The following is an 18,850-nucleotide window of genomic DNA, read 5'->3' on the forward strand; positions in this document are numbered from 1 at the left end:
TTTTAATCGCAATACGTTTTGCACCGCGGAACGTTTCTCACTAGATGAGATTCGGCGGACCGATTATACTGGAGCACAAACTAGCGTTCAGACAAGCCAAAGACGTCCGTCCTAAATAGTATTGTATGTCCCAAATCGTAGTATGTTTAAAAAGTATTCCAAAGATTCCCGGATGGTCTACTACTTAACGATCAATGCACACTCTTAACTGCTTATATTGCCCGCAACACACTGCGCCGTGAACGAGGATTCGATTAGAACTACAAACACGCATAAAAAGTGTTAAAAAACTACAAACATGGAGGATATACGCGACCAACGGACAGGTAGAGAAAGGGGTTTGAGTGATAAATAATCAGTGTGTAACCTGATAAAAACTATTTTTTAAATGTTATCCGCGTTATATTCCATGTGCAGCAACATTTATAATGATAGGTTTGGTCATTAACGTTTAAATGCATAATTAAGCAAACACAAGAGCAGAGTTCTCGGAATGAAAGACTCGTTAAAGAATGTGCCTCTTGCTACACTTTTAATGGCAATATTGTACTGGTCTGTTGGACTTGGTTGAACAAAAATAAAAAATATTTTGTTGCTTAAGCTTATGTATTCAGTCATTATTCAATGGTATACTAAAAATCCATGTAAAAATCTTAATTCTCACTGTTCTCAGGTCAAATATTTACATGCGATTAAAATGCGATTAATTTCGATTAATTAATTACAAAGCCTCTAATTAATTAGATTAAAATTTTTAATCGAGTCCCGGCCCTAATATATATATATATATATATATATATATATATATATATATATATATATGTGTGTGTGTGTGTGTGTGTGTGTATGTGTGTGTGTGTGTGTTTAGAAAAAATAAGAAAAAAATGATACATGTAAATAAAACATAATAATAGTAATTTTCTTTTGAGTAGTAAAATAACTACAACTAAATAAACTAAATGTATTATCTACTGCTGAGAATAAAACAAAAGTAAGATTATGATACTTACACAATAGTAGTCTATTTAATAGGCTTTTACTTGTTTTATTTAATTTAAATAATTTGTTATAAAATATATTTTGTAATTTTTTTCATCTTTTGATTTAAAAAAAATGTTTTCAAATAATTTAAAACCATTTTCAATGTTTTTAAAAATGCACAATATCATAATTCAATAATTTAATTACTAGAATGCATAATTTTTAATTAATTATCTGTCCATATGTTTGTTGTTAAGTAAAACCAATAAAAATAAATACAAATAAATATCTTTGGAATAATAACAATAATAATAAATTTAATAAACAGCCATGGCTTTTACATTACATTAAAATTACTTTTTTTGTTATGAAATATATTTAGTAATTTTCTTATCTTTAGATTTTTTGAAAAATAGTGTTTTAAAATAATATAAAACATGTTTTGTTTTTTTTTCAAAAAATATCTTTAAAAAAATAATGTACTATATAATAACACAATAATTCCATTACTAGAATGCATAATTTTTAAATAATTATCTGTCCATATTTTTGTTGTAAAGTAAAACCAATAAAAATAAATACAAATAAATATCTTGGAATAATAACAATAATAATAAATTTAATAAACAGCCATGGCTTTTACATTACATTAAATTTACTTTTTTTGTTATGAAATATATTTAGTAGTTTTTTTATCTTTAGATTTTTTGAAAAATAGTGTTTTAAAATAATATAAAACATGTTTTTTTTTTCAAAAAATATCTTTAAAAAAATAATGTACTATATAATAACACAATAATTCCATTACTAGAATGCATAATTTGTAAATAATTATCTGTCCATATTTTTGTTAAGTAAAACCAATAAAATAAATACAAATAAATATCCTGTAATGTTTTCCTCAAAAACCTTAACTTCTTCTCGACTGAAGAAAGAAAGACATCCTGGATGACATGGGGGTCAGTAAATGATCAGAAAATTAATTAACTCTTTAACTCCTTTTTGATCAGTTTGAACATTTTTCAAAACATCTCGTTTTGTCTTCTACAGAGGAAAGTGAGGTTTAGGGCTACATGAAAGTTAAATATACAAATAATAATACATTTTTATGTTTTACTGCGACAAATAGCTTTGTATGAAAAATACGGGACCTTTGATACCTGTTTTCCTTTTATTTTATTATTGTTGTTGAGTTTAACTGTGTGACATCAAAAAACATCGTCTTTAGTGCCTTTCATGCTTATTTTCAAAACATTTTTATAGGAACATCACAATTAGTCATCTCTAGTCACCTTTTTGTTTTATGTTATTTATATACTCTCAAGCCTCTTCTGTTTGATTTTCTCTGGATCTTATGCATTTTGTGTTTTAATTTAACACATTAACTTGTTAAAAAACAATGAACTTGACACTTTTTGCACGAGACACAGAGACAATATAATGCCTCTTCACTTTGTCTGCCAGAATCATGTAAGGTCTTTTAATTATCTTTATTTAAGAGCTTTTTTCAGCAAATATTGATATATATTCAATGAATTAATTGGCATATCATATAATTAATCGATCAGCTCTCGTTTTAATGAATTGGGTTGAGAGCGTCATCTTTCACGTCTGGCGTACGCGTGCGTTCTGAGGGTCTTTTATTCTCGGTGACGGCGTTGAGGACTAAGGAGTCACATGCTGATGCCTCTCATCTCGGCTATTATTAAAGGGCATTATCAAGCTTTTCAAATGTCTATAGCGCTTCAGCCGTCATGAGCCCTTCAGTATCAAACCATACAGAAACATGCAAAACAATCCGGCGAGAGGAACAAAGAAACTAATGACAGCTTAGCCGGCCTAAAAGATTGAGAATTCTGTCACGAGGAAAGCGCAAGATCACTGGAGGAGGAAGGCTTCGGAGCTTTGAAAGACAAAGGCGGGATCAAGCGGTCTCCAGACTATTAGAAGCCAGTTTTATTTAAGCTTATTTGGCTGATAAGGTTGTCAGAAAGGGCTTTTTATCAGGCGCAAGGAGTAGGCGCCGAGCATTACGCCTCCGTTCCCAGGCAGTGAGTGTGCGGCGAGTCGCGCGGTGGGAAAGTCTTTCCGTAAAGCTGCTTGGCTCTTTCACACAAGAAAAGCCCAATTTGAGCTCGGCTTCTGCGGGATGAGAGGGCAGTTAGGACTGAACCCCGAGATCATCTTTTGTTTCATGCGTTTTATGGATTTTGTGTTTGTACTACATCATCAGGCTCGTGTGTTTGGTTTGTGGGCTGAAGTTCTTGCTCAGGCTTCGCTGTAAAAGTAACAAAAGCACACATAGGTTTACCTTCGAATTTTAAGCTATTGACACTTATTAGATTAGTAATATGGTGAAGAAACACAGAATATGACCCAAGCCTGTGCTAACAAGTTTGGTATATGTGGCCCTGGACCAAAACCAGTCTTAAGTAGCAATGACCAAAAATACATTGCATGGCTCAAACTGATACTTAATAATTTTCTTTTAGGCCAAAAATCATTAGGATATCAAGTAAAAATCATGTTCCATGAAGATATTTAGTAAATTTCCTGATCAAAACGTAATTTTTGATTAGTAATATGCATTGCTAAGGACTTAATTTTTACTTTTAGATGTTTTGCACCCTCAGTTTCCAGATTTTCAAATAGTTGTATCTCAGCCAATAGAAAGTTTATTTATTTATGTATTTAAGATTTAAAAAAATTGACCTTTATGTGTTTTTGTGGTGCAGGGTCACATATGTTTGTTTACTTGGGCAAATATTACTAGTATACTAGTTTTTTCCCCATTTTCTCCTGGAATTATCCCTGGAAGTGAAATAAAAATGACCTTTTAGGAACATTTAGAGAATAAAGTTAAGAAATTATTTGCAAATAAAGCTCACTTACTCTTTATGATTGATAGAAGGAAGGAAGGAAAAGGCGAATTTAAGAATGAATGGATGAAAAAATTAACCAACAAATGTTTACATGAACAAATGAATGAATAAACAAAGGCTCAAATGTACACAACTGTTTATCATTTTGGTTTAGTAGTTTTTTTTTTAAATATTAAATATTTATTTAGCAAGGATGCATTAAATCAATCAAAAGTGACAGTAAAGACATTTATAATGTTAGAAAAAAAATCAGTTTCAAATAAATGCTGTTCTTTTGAACTTTTTATTCACCAAAGAATCTTGAAAGTCGTCCGTTTGCAAAAAAATATTAAGCAGCACAACCGTTTGCAACATTGATAATAATAAGAAATGTTTCTTGAGCAGCAAATAGGCATTTTAGAATGATTTCTGAAGGAATGTGTAACACTGAAGTCTGGAGTAATGATGCTGAAAATTCAGCTTTGCATCACAGAAATAAATTGTATTTTCAAATATATTCAAATAGAAAACAGCGGCTTTAAATGGTAATAATATATTACAATATTGCCATATTTACTGTAGTTTTCATTATTTATTTTGCTGTCAAGGTATGAAATGGGTTAAAAAGGCAACAAAACAAATGAAGAGTTTTTTGGCAAAAACAGAAAACAGATAACTAATATTATGTTATGTTTTTATTTTGTTAGTTGTGTTTTGTAGTAATTTTTACTTTATATCAAAATAACCCAACTGCAGTTTGATTGAGATTAATTGGAATGCACAATGAAAAACATTTTTGAACATTTTTAAAAACAGTTATCTGTTTTTGCAAATGAACTCTTCAGTGTTTTATAAGACGATTGTCTCTTTTTGATTTAGGTTCGTCAGTTAGTAAACATGCTTGTGTGTGTGTGTCTCATTTCAGTTTATTATGCACTACAAGAAAGCAATCTGTATTCTTAAATCAGCCATAATATATTACAAGGCATCACAAGTATAATTTAAAAGTATTTTAATTTTCAAGAGTGGTTTCATAATTGTTCAGCTGTGCTCCTGACACCGCGTGCGTCACTCCATATATGAAGTGTTTTTCCTCTGAACACAGATTATTCAGTCCTCTTGACCTCAGAGCCCATGTCTCAGATGAGTGGACGAACAAAATAATGCTCTTATTCACCATTTCCTGTGATGTTTTGCCAGCACTCCCCCTGCAGAAGCCAAACGCTTTCATTGCCAAATTTCCTATATATATATATATATACACATTTGTTTAGTTGGGCTTTACAACGCGGGCAGAGATAAGGGGCGAGCAGCTAACAGGTCTTTGCCCAATAAACGGGGGAAATTATCGGCCCCGCGCCTCCTCGTGACACAATTTGTCAGACTTGCTGATAGAAAACAAATTCTATTCATAAAGCCGAACTCCCCTTGGCACCGGTGCGATTCGCTAGCAATTCAATTATAGTTTTGTGCGATAGTGAACCCAGAGAGAGAATCCAGCCTGACAAGAAATATGACAGGACAGTAACGGAGTGTTTATGCAATTAAACTTTCACTGACAATACCTGCCGAGTGATGAATGTCTGGGTGGACATATATGTGCGCGAGCGCTGCCCCGTAAGGACTGCACATTTTTCATGATTTTACAGCCCATTCTGATGTGTTAGGAACGGTGGTAAGTGGAAAAAGAAGGAAAAGGATGGAGAGTTTCGGTTGCACACGGAAAGGAAGGTGTTGACTGATCGAGACACCAGTTTTTGTGACTCAAACTGCTGAAATTAGTTTCTTATCATTAGTGTATGTGCTTTATATAGTCGCACAAACTTCTTTTGTTTTCTGAATGAAAGGAATTGTTCTCAAAACTTGAGGATCAACAAACAGATATCATTTGTATTGATATGTTTATCTGAAATGACTCAGAATCAATCCTAATCTTGTTCATTTACTTACACAATGTAAGAGTGAGTGCATGAATCAATGAATGAGCAACAAACGCACACTATTGTTTAAAAGTTTTGGGTCCCATAGTTAAAAATTAAATATATACTAAAATGTATATAGAATACATTAATTTCATGCTAGAAATATGTTTACATATTATGTACTTAATAAAAATACCTAATTGCACTTGTAGTATACAAAACTGTTATATATATATATATATATATAAAGTCTGCTTTTACAATTTTTATATCAGTTAGTCTGAAGTGATATGTTAATAAACTTAAACTATACTTAGTATAAAATAAGTTTATTTTAAATCGATTACTTTTTTACTAGGGTCAATAAGAGTATTTCATGTTTTTGAAAGAAGTAAAACAAACACAGAAAAAAAAACATTAAAATATTTTCAATTTAAAATTACGTATTTTTATTTTAATATATTTTAAAATGTGGTTTAGTACTGTGACAGAAAGCTGAATTTTCAGCATCATTCAGTCTTCAGTTTCACATGATCATTCAGAAATCATTCTAATATGCAAATTTCCTGCTTAAAAACATTTCTTATCATTATCAATGTTGAAAACAGTTGTGCTGATTAATATTTTTGTAAAAACCATGACACATTTTCTTTTCAGGTTTCTTTGATGAATAGAAAGTTAAAAAGAAACAGCATTTATTTGAAATATAAATATTTTGTAACATTATACATTTATTTGCTGTCACTTTTGATCAATTGAATGTGCCCTTACTAAATAAATAAATAAATAAATATTTTTTGAATTGTTCAAAATAATTTTTAAAGTTGAACTTTTGAATGGTACTAAATTCAGTAATAATTTAGCATACATTCTATATGTAATGTAAAAAAAAAGAAAGAACAAACAAATCTGATCCTGGACCAGTCAGTAGCAGCAATAGCCAAAAATACATTGTATGGGTCAAAAAGATTTTTCCTTCATGTCAAAAATCATTAGGATATTAAGTAAAGATCATGTTCCATGAAGATATGTTGTGTGTTTCCTACTGTAAATATACTGTAAATATATCAAAACTTAATTTTTATCCTACTGTAAATATATCAAAACTTAATTTCTTTTAATTAGTAATATGCATTGCTCAGAACTTCATTTGGACAATTTTAAAGGCGATTTTCTAAATATTTAGATTTTCCAGATTTTCCAAATCGTAACAAACCATACATCAATGGAAAGCTTATTTACCCAGCTTTACCCAGATGATGACAAATCCCAGTACCGATAAAACTGACCTGGTTTTGTGGTCCATGGTCACGTATGATAACTTGCTGCTCAAAAACATTCCTTATCATTATCAATGTTGAAAAAAGTTGTGCTGATAAATATTTTTGTGAAAACCGTGATACATTGTCTTTTCAAGTTTCTATGATGAATAGAAAGTTCGAAAGAAATAGCATTTACTTAAAATAGGTAATAAATAAAATAATAAAAATATTAACTTTTTTGAATATAAAAAGTTACTGACCATAAACTTTTAAATGGAATTAACCCTAACCCTTTTAAAGGGTTCCAATTTGTCATTTAAACTTTTAACTGGTTCTGTAATGTAAACAAAGATAGAACAAACAAATAAATAGTGTATGCGTATTGAATAAGGTAATACAAAAGTGAATTGTGCGTAAAATAGTTGTTGTATCAGCAGTTTGTCTTTGTTTTAGCCTAAGAGTCTTTGGCTGTTGGTCATCTGTCGGCCTCTAGTTTAGGCTTTTATTCAGATGGGGGCTTGAAGCGTGCCGTTTTGTCCAAAGATCAGAGCAGAGGTGAGCTGTTCTTTTTAATTAATCATTTGTCCTTCAAACAGTGAAGTTTCTGTCCTCGCTGCGCTCTCTCCACAGATAATTAGGCCCCATAGTTCAGTTAATTCCACAGGAGAGCTCATGCTAGCCACCTGCTCCTTTTGGACGGCTAATCTTTGTCTTGTAAGATTCCGTCCCCGTAGAATTGTTCCGTCTCGCGAAGAATGAGGAAACGCCGCTGTTTTTCCCCGTAGTGTCCCACTGTTACTTGAATTCGTAATGCGGGAAGCCCTGCGCCCCCCTCTCTCTCGTTCTGTGCGCATTGATAGCGAGGTGTTGATTTTAGGTGTATATGGATCTCAAAGTAATCCTATTAATTCAAAGTGAATAACAAAGCAGCCTGCCTCTTTTTTTTCCCCCCACGCCGTTCCATTTATTCAACCTGCTAGGGCTTTGTTTCTCCATCATAATTATTTCCAAGTCAGATCCGCGCTGATTTCCTGGTGGACTTGTGTACCTCCGACTAACTTGAGGAACAACGGAGCCCGGATAATTCGCAGCGTTCCTCTGGGGTGGTGTTCTCTGTTTTTTTCAAGGACATTTTTATTACAAAGCTGATGGAATTTGCATATTAATTCATTTCTTTCAATTTTTAAGATTAAATGTTGTCAACATGTATCAGTGCAAGGTTTTGACAGACCTGATGAAATAGGTCAGTCATGCTTGAACGTCGTGGCGTAAAGCAGCCAGCTGCAACCTCTCTCTCTCTCTCTCTCTCTCTCTCTCTCTCTCTCTCTTCCTCGTACACGCGCACGCAAACTCGCGTCGCATACTCAATCACTCAATCTTTCCTTCTCTTTCTTTCCCTTGTTTCCCCCCGCCTCCATCTCTCCGTTTCGTGCTACTTGATTAAAGGAAAAGTGCGGCCGGGGCTAAAATGACATGCCAAATTCTATCAACTTCCATCGAGGGCTCTCTCCTAAATTAGAATGCCATTAGAGGCTTTTGATTTATAAAGTGCATTTTCATGTTTCTCTTCTGTGTGTTTTTTTCCTCTCATGTAGCTGCGTGACCTTTTGCGCCTCTAGTTTTGCCTGCCTCGGTCAATAAGTGAAGCGTTTTACATTCATTAATATTTTGCACATGAGTCTAATAGTGTGTCCTGACACTGATGGGTTGCAGGCCTTTTCTCGTTTGTCTGAGTTTATTTGTCTCAATTGGAAACACAAATATAGTAAAATGATAAAAATATGAAAGGATGGAAGTGTCAATTTGATTTCTTTGAAAATAATTTCGTTAAAACATTATTAGTGACCAATAAATATGGGCTTTTCAATTGCTGATGATGATTTCAGATATATATTGAACTTCTGTTTTACACAATATGTTCTGAAACTACAATGTTCAAAAGTTTAGGGTCAGTAAGATTTTTGAAAGAAGATACTCACCAAGTCTGTATTCCCACAAATTATTTGTTTTTTCCAGCAGTTTTGTGTATTTGAACCCTTTTCAACAATGACTGCATGATTTTGGGATCCATCTTTTCACACTGAGGACAACTGAGGGACTCATATGCAACTATTACAGAAGGTTCAGACGCTCACGGATGCTCCAGAAGGAAAAACAATGCATTATAAGCTTTTTAAATTTGAAGAACAGGCTAAATGTAACTTATTTTGTCTTCTGGGAAACATGTAAGTATCTTCTGTAGCTTCTGAAAGGCAGTACTAAATGAAAAATGTGTTATTTAGGCAAAATAAGAAAAATGTACACATCTTCATTCTGTTCAAAAGTTTTCACTCCCGGCTCTTAATGCATCGAAGACAAAATAAGTTACATTTAGCCTGTTCTTCAAATTCAAAAAGCTTATAATGCATTGTTTTTCCTTCTGGAGCATCCATGAGCGTTTGAACCTTCTGTAATAGCTGCATATGAGTCCCTCAGTTGTCCTCAGCATGAAAAGATGGATCTCAAAATCATACAGTCATTGTTGGAAAGGGTTTAAATAAACAAAAATGCTGAAAACCCAAGGAATTTGTGGGACCTGAAAGATTTTTGGGAAGAACAAATGTCTTTACTGTCACTTTTGATAAATTGAATGCATAATTTCTGAATAAAAGTTTTAATTTCTTATAGGGAAAAAAATCATACTGACCCCAATCTTTTTAAACAGATATTTCTCCCAGAAATAATCAATTTTTGATGATTTTGAAAGTGACATGAGAAAGCAAACACAAAATTTTCATATATTGACTGAGTTATTGATCCATATATAGATAAATCAATAATTTTTGGCTTTTTTCTGACAGTCTAAATTCTTTTTTTTAACACAAGCCGCATAGATTCAATCTGGTTTTAGAGGCCGTTATAGGTTGAACGCACTGCCATGTGCTCCTCTGATGTGAACAGTCCCCTGGGTTCACAACTCATTAGTTTTGACTGAAATTGTCTTTGTGACAAGTATTATTACTGCAACACCTGTTCACCGCAGAACCCTTCACTCCAGACGACACTTACCGTGTTCAACTTCTCGCTCTCTCTCACACGGCCTCATCCGTGGCTACGCTATGTTGTGATTTGAAAAGCAGCATCCGCATGGAGAATTAAAACACTTCCAGTTGTTCGCTGTGGCAGGCGGCTAGCGTGGGTTTTGTAGTCGGGTTGTATTTCTCTGGTGTTGACTGCACTCCCGGGGTGGGTGTGTGGATTTCTTCCAGAACACAGGGACCGATCCGACCCCAAGACTGATAAAAACTGCCCGCCTTGTCACCGGTTCACCCTCATTACCATATTAATAATAGATGAGTGCAGTATTCCAGCATTCCCCTGCAGAGACCTGGTGGATGAAGCTGTAGTGGAGGGCAGAGGTTATCTGACCGCTTCTTCTGTCCTGCAATGAGAAGATCCAAACACAGAATGGACAGTAAAATCATGTTCAGGTGGTAAAATTGCATCCCACAATGCACCTTAAAAAAGACTAAACTTCAAGTCGATGCACTCCAACGAAATGCTATTAGATCCTATGTAATGTGGCTTTAAATAATGAGGGATCTATGCAGTTTCTTATATTTATCCTAGACTGCCAGCTAGATTTTGTGGCGAGCTGATGATTGTTTGGTGTCAATAATACTGTCTGTGAACACAGAATTCATCTTCCCTCCAGCTGTCATCATAAAATCATACTGTAATGTCACCGAACTCTGTGAAAACTGCTGCGTACACACTTTTCACATCATCCATCGTAATATTCGGCAGCCTGTGTTACAGTATTTATGTGTCACGTGCAAAGGGTCAAGGTTTGTGTTTGGCATGGCCGCGACTGCGAGATATCATGATGTACACTACCAGTCAAAAGTTTTTGGACTGTAAGATTTTTAATGTTTATAAGTCTTTTCTGCTCACCAAGCCTGCATTTATTCAATCAAAAATACAGCAAAATCAGTAATATTGTGACATATTTTTATTATTTAAAATAACTGCTTTCTATTTGAATATATTTTAAAATGCAATTTATTCCTTTGATCAAAGCTACATTTTCAGCATCCTTACTCCTGTCTTCAGTGTCACATGATTCTTCAGAAATCATTCTATTATGCTGATTTGCTGATTTAGTTGATTTTTATTATTATTATCAATATTTAAAACAGATGAGTAATTTTTTTTTTCAGGATTCTTTGATTAATGGAAAATTTCAAAGATCAACATTTATCTGCTCAGCATTTATCAAAAGCTTGGAGTCTCTTTTTGGCAAAAAAATTATAGAAATTGCTACTTTTTTTTAGCAAGGATGCCTAAATTGATCAAAAGTGATGATAAAGACATTTATAATCTTACAAAAGATTTCTATTTTAGATAAATGCTGTTCTTCTGAACTTTCTATTCATCAAAGAAACCTGAAAAAAAATCTTCTCAGCTGTTTTCAACATAATAATAATATCTTTTTTTCTGAGCAGCAAATCAGAATATTAGAATTATTTATGAAGGATCATGTGACTAAGCTTTGAAATCACAGGAATAAATTACATTTTAAATTGTATTCAAATAGAAAACAGTAGTTTAAATAGTAAAAAATAAATAAAATAAAATGTTTACTAATGTAAACTGTACTTTGGATCAAATAAATGCAGGTTTGGTGAGAAGATGAGACTTCTTTGAAAAACATAAAAAAAATCGTACTGTTCAAAAACTGTATTTATATATGTTGCTTACAAAATTTACAAACAACATAAATTTATATTATTATTATATTCCATAACTATGTGCAATAAGCAACATCTTTGTGATTTTTTTTGTACTTCTTCTTTGAAAGTGTTGTTTTGGACCTCAATGACTCAATGACAGTGTATGAACAAAAAAGTAAAACATTCTTCAAAATATGTGTTTCACAGCAAAAAGTTTTTGTTTTTTTATTTGTTATTTTTTTGACTGAACTGTCACTTTAACAAGGTCCTCATCATTTCAGTCTGATCTGCATACTTTGGCACTTTTTAAACTTATTTACAAAGAATATCAATTTTATTAACTTTCCACAGTTATGCAGCTTCACAAAGATGCTCGATTTGTTAAAAATTATAATATATCTAAGAGAAAAACATGTGAAGGAGTGTTTCTTAAAGCCACTGCATCAAAAACAAAACTATTTCTATATTTAAGGTCAGACAGGTAGTTAGGGAAAACTAATTACTATGCATTTGTGTTGCAAAAAACTTTACTAACTTTATAAGTGGATTTCAGGGCAGAGGAAAAAAATAAATAAATAAAATCATGCATTATGTGACCCCCATTTGAAAGTGTTTTAAAATCGCATTGCACTTTTCGGTTAATAAAATAATCCTAAAGTTGTTGCATTCTCTCATCATTTGTGGTGGTGAAAATTCACGCAATCCATTACCACAGGTAAACACGACCCTACATCCATTTTTGATTTGCTCTTTAAAGCAAACGACTACGCCTACATGTGTACGTTCATTTGAGGGGAAAAGAGTGCTTCAATTACACCACTTTGAAATTCATTTACAAGCCCAAATTTGATTATTGCCTGACTTTTTCAGATGAAGGAATAATTAAAACAGTGTTAACAGCAGCTAATTGATATCCTGTGTTTATGGTTATCACTGTGGTGTCATGTCGTCACTGAGTGATAAATGCACAAATTCATCAAGCCTGCAATTAAACCTCTGCGTGCTTGACACACAGGGCCTGTCCTGATGAGATATTTACTGCCTTCGCGGAAAAGTTGTTCTGCTGCGTTTTGCATTAGCCTGGTCTTGTATTGCATATTTTAGCATCTTGTTTAAGTTTCTTTATTTGGACAATGTTGTAGGATTGGGTGGTGTAGAAATCAGCAGGGATTCTGCTCTAGCATTTATGATGGTATATCCAAAAATACCATACAATGGCTATTTAATGGTTTCAGATGTGACTCAGAGTTATATTTTTTAAATTGCTTTAACTTACATTGATTTATAATATATGAAGCTGTTTTTGCATTGTAGTCAAGTTTACATAAAATCAAGTTAATCAAGTACAAGAAAAAAAATAATACAGAATATAATCGATGAAGTGCTTATCATTTGTATTTATATTTATTTAATCTTATTAGACTTTCAAAAGTGCAAAATATTTTATATAAAAAATGTGTTTACATAAAATCAAGTACATCAAGTTGCATATTTTCCAAATATATATATATATATTAATTATGTTTTTATCAATTTTTTTTCTTTTAAAAAAATTAATATATTAATTAATATATTAAATATTTATTTATATAAAATAAATATAATAAATATATTTATTTCTATTTTTGTGTTGTATGTATACTGTCAGCAAGATGTGAAATATTTGATACTTTGGTCATACCTCCCATCCTACATGTCATATCCCACATAAACTCTATTAATTTCATGTATTGCATACATTTATATGGCCATGGTGTAGATTGTAAAGGTTCAAGTCTTGTGTTTTGCTGTTGCTTTGCCTCTTTAGCAGAGATATATTGTTGCATTGTGTGAATGGATGCCAGCTACATATTATAGTGAATGTCAAAATGGGGTTGCTATGGAAACAGGGACATTACACACATATCTACGCTACGGTGGCTATAGAGGTATATCCTGAGGGTCTGCTGAGGATACAACTCTCGATAGATGTTTACAGACCATACGGGTCGCCACCGTACATTTGTTTGTGTGCTTTGTATGTATTAGCATCCTTCTCTGATGTTTTTAAACAAACAAATAGCTTATGTTTTCAGTCTTTCAAGCTACATACATTAATTTTTAACGCTGTTTGTGAGTAAATCTGTTATTGATGTATAGCAGGGAAAAAAGAGGGTTGAAGAATACGACTCTCGGATGACTTCAGAGGAGAGCACAACTGTGTCGAATCGATAGAACTTGAAATTTGAGGCAGTGGTCCTTCAGCGTCTGCAAACAACAAACCTTTTATAGCTTCGGTTTGAACTGTCCTCTACTGTGTGACAGAAAACAGCCACAGCTCCAGATTTATAATTAAAAAATATGTTTTGTTGGATTGAAGCACATCGCATAAATACACATGCACAGCACATAACTGAAAGCAATCTTTGACTTATTTTATGTCCTGCTCAGTGGTTGGAAAGGGTAAATATATATAAATATATAATAATAGACGTAGATTTGACACATTAATCAGTATGTTCTCACAAACATTGCACATATCAACACCATAGCAACATACTAAAACACTCTAAACACCATAGTGATGTGTTAAAAACACTCTGAACACCATATCAACACCATAACAACATACTAAAACACTCTAAACACCATAGTGATGTGTTAAAAACACTCTGAACACCATAGCAACACCATAACAACATACTAAAACACTCTAAACACCATAGTGATCTGTTAAAAACACTCTGAACACCATAGCAACACCATAACAACATACTAAAACACTCTAAACACCATAGTGATGTGTTAAAAACACTCTGAACACCATGGCAACATACTAAAACACTCCAAACACCATAGTGATGTGTTAAAAAAAACACTCAGAACACCATAGCAACATATTAAAACACTCAGAACAGAATAGCAATGTGTTAAAAACACTCCGAATACCAAAGCAACACCATGGTAACACACTAAACACTCAAAACACCATAGTGATGTGTTAAAAACACTCAGAACAGCACCATAATAACGTGTTAAAAACACTATGAATACCATAGCAACACCATAGAAACATACTAAAACACTCAGAACACCATAGCGACATGTTAAAAGCACTTGGAATACCATAGCAACATACTAAACACTCAGAACACCATAACCATGTGTTAAAATACTCCGAATACCATAGCAACACCATAGCAACATACTAAAACACTCAGAACACCATAGCGATATGTTAAAAGCACTTGGAGTACCATAGCAACATACTAAACACTCAGAATACCATAACCATCGCTGCGTCCGAAATCGCATACTTCCCTACTATATAGAACACGAGAAACAGTATGTGAGGCGAGTAGTATGTCCGAATTCATAGTATTTGAAATACAGTAGGCAAGAAGTACCCGGATGACCTACTGCTTCCGCCCGAATTCTGCAGTAGGCATACCATGGACACTTCAGGCTCCAGGAGTGGTGTCGTTATTCGAAAAAAATGGCGGAAAGTGGAGACGCTGCGGATGTAGTACGTCCGAATTCCATTCATACTACCCATATTCATACTATATAGAACGTACGGTTTTAACGGTCATGAAGTACGTTTGAATTTAAATGTAGTACCTACTGAAGCAGTATGCGATTTCGGACGCAGCACATGTGTTAAAAACACTCCGAATACCATAGCAACACCATAGCAACATACTAAAACACTCAGAACACCATAGAGATGTGTTAAAACACTCTGAATACCATAGCAACACCATAGCATTGTGTTAAAAACACTCAGAACACCATAGCAGCACCATAGTAACATACTAAAACACTCAAAACACCACAGTGATGTGTTAAAAACACTCCGAACACCATAGCAACACCATAGCAACATACTAAACACTCAGAACACCATAGTGATGTGTTAAAAACACTCAGAACACCATAGCAACATACTAAACACTCAAAACACCATAGGATTGTGTTAAAAACACTCAGAACACCATAGCAGCACCATAGTAACATACTAAAACACTCAAAACACCACAGTGATGTGTTAAAAACACTCCGAACACCATAGCAACACCATAGCAACATACTAAACACTCAGAACACCATAGTGATGTGTTAAAAACACTCAGAACACCATAGCAACATACTAAACACTCAAAACACCATAGGATTGTGTTAAAAACACTCAGAACACCATAGCAGCACCATAGTAACATACTAAAACACTCAAAACACCACAGTGATGTGTTAAAAACACTCCGAACACCATAGCAACACCATAGCAACATACTAAACACTCAGAACACCATAGTGATGTGTTTAAAACACTCAGAACACCATAGCAACATACTAAACACTCAAAACACCATAGGATTGTGTTAAAAACACTCAGAACACCATAGCAGCACCATAGTTACATACTAAAACACTCAGAACATCATAGCGATGTGTTAAAAACACTCCGAATACCATAGCAACACCACAGCAACATACTAAAACACTCAGAACACCATAGCAATGTTAAAAACACTCACAACACCATAGCAGGATACTAAAATACTCAGAACAGCATAGTGATGTGTAAAAAACACTCTGAATACCATAGTAACATACTAAACACTCAGAAAACCATAGTGATGTGTTAAAAACACTCCATAGGACATGCTACACACTTAGAACACCATATAGCAATGTGTTAAAAAAAATAGAACACCATAGCAACATACTAAAACACTCAAAACAGCATAGTGATGTGTTAAAAACACTCTGAATACCATGGCAACACCATAGCAACCTACTAAAACACTCTGAACAGCAGAGTGGTGTGTTAAAAAGACTCTGAATATCATAGTAACATCATAGCAACATACTAAATACTCAGAACGCCATAGCATTGTGTGAAAAACACTTAGAACACCATAGCAACACCATAGCAACACATTAAAACAATAAGAACATCATAGCAATATACTAAAGCACTTAAAAACACTATAGCAACATACTAAAAACACACTAAAGAACACCATATCAGTGTGCTAAAATGCAGTCCGATCACCAGACTGACTGTAAAGCAATGTGCTAAAAGCACTTAGAACACCATAGTAACTGCATAGCAACCACAAACAAAAGCCTTGAACTGTAGCTTTATCTTCAGAAAAGGTAAAAATCTGCTCTTTTAGTTTACTTTTAAACTCTTTTGGACTTCCTGCAATCAGTTTATCTCTGAGAATCTTAGCACAAGCACCTGATCTATTTGAGTGGGTCATGTGACGTGTAGCTGTCAGACTGTCTGCTTTCTCCTGACTCCTGTGTACTTGCTTTCTTAGTGTGTAGGGCACAGGGGTCAGGCTGATGGGCTTCACAGAGCCATAGGCCACTGACACCTGCACCTTTAGCTGCTAATGGGTGCCGGGACATCTGGCAGAAGCTTCATTTCCTTCTGTTTAAACAGACCACTTCTCTCGGTGTCATTCTAATGGCAGTTCTGCCACATCTCCTCAATCTGTTTATTCGTTTACTAGAGGGTATGTTGCTCCATGAAGAGTCTGTTAATCTGTATTCTGGTGATTTCCCCCATGCATTTTTTTTTCCGATGTTCCCGTGACCTCACCGATCTTCTCCCAAACTCCTTCCATATGTGCTTGCTGGAATGGACCGTGTTCATTGTTGAGACGATCTTTCACTCCATGACCTTTCCTCTCGTCTTCCAGGAGTCCAGACGCACTGGTCTTCACCTGTTCTCCCCTCTACAGCTTGTTTCTTGTTTTTCTCTATCAGGGGTTCGGATCAAATAGAGGGTCTCTGAGATGCATTAACAATTTTTGCATTTTATTTCAAGGTTATTGAAGTGTTGCAGTGTTTCTTGTTTTTCCCACAAAATAAGCATATTTTTTCTTATTAACAGATACTCTGGGATAAGCTCTTTTTACCACCTGAGCCTTCAAACAAGCACCACTCAAAAATGTAGTTCTAATCTGCAATGGTCCATATCAAGCCATGTAAAACATCACACAGAGAGCTGCTTAGCACAGCTTGAGAAGAGGCTGTTTTTATTGTTGTCACAGGTGCTTTTCATGATCCAGTGATCCACGTCTGGAGCCTCTGGTTTTTAATCTGCCTCTAAAGAGAAATTGCAGTGGCGTTATACAGCTGTAGCGTCCCAACATGCATCTGATTCCTCATAAAGCAATCAGAAAACAGACAAGGCACTGCAAGTGCTGACAAACCTTCACATCTGACTTACTGTAGGGACCCACAGTGTGTTCGAAGTTTATTTGCAGACGAAAGAGAGAAGAAACAGGCTCTTATTCAGTGAAGACTGGGACCGTCTCTGGCATGGATTATTCAAAAGACAAATAGTACAATGTAAAGTTTTACTGCACCCCATTTATCACCAGGGCAGTTCTGCGTCCGTATGCTTCCTTGTGTGTTTCCCTTTCCTGTTGTAGAGCACATATGGCCTCTGTTGTTTTTTTTTGTGTGCATATAATTGTTTTCCTTCTTCATTTATTTATTTTGTTGCATGATTCTTCCTTGAGATTGGATTTAAAATCCAGCGTGGTCTAGATTCTTCAGGCTGTTTTTCCCCAAATAATATTTCTGCAGAGATTTGCTGCGTTTACTTTAGCGTAAGTGTCATTTGTTTCGCTGTGCAGCGTGGTGACATCTCAGACCCGCGTCCGAGCTTTTCTTGCCGGGGAATCCTTTTTCATTATTGCGGGATTAAATATTGATCACAGATTTAAGTGTCTGTAACAGCGGCTTGTGTATAATGCATTGTGAGCGCTGTCTCAGAGGAATGCATCACAGAAACTCCAAATTATTTACTTCAGAACTGTTTTGAAAAATCACTTTGCACTTAAACGTCTGCTAGATGAACATTAGGACTTGGAATCCAAAAATGAAAATTTCTTCATTATTTTCTCACCTCCAGTCCATTTAAGATGTATCAATCTGCATTTCTTCAGCTGAAATTAAGGTTTTGGAGGAAAACATTCCAGGATTTTTCTTCAAGTGAATGGTGCTCACCTGAGGCCTTTTTCAACAGCCCAAAATCCATATTTAGGCATCTTCAAAGTAATCCGCACAACCCCAGCTGACAAATAGGGTCCTCTCTACCACAAGATTAG

The 18,850-nt window shown here is 34.4% G+C and overlaps 1 protein-coding gene across 1 annotated transcript in view; it reads left to right on the forward strand.

Annotated features, from left to right (window-relative positions):
* LOC141296284 (neuronal PAS domain-containing protein 3-like) overlaps positions 1 to 18,850 on the forward strand; it is a 47,502-nt gene that overhangs the window by 4,102 nt on the left and 24,550 nt on the right. The window lies entirely within an intron of this gene.

This window comes from Garra rufa, chromosome 21 (genome assembly GCF_049309525.1).
Source record: "Garra rufa chromosome 21, GarRuf1.0, whole genome shotgun sequence".
Lineage (NCBI taxonomy): Eukaryota > Metazoa > Chordata > Actinopteri > Cypriniformes > Cyprinidae > Garra > Garra rufa.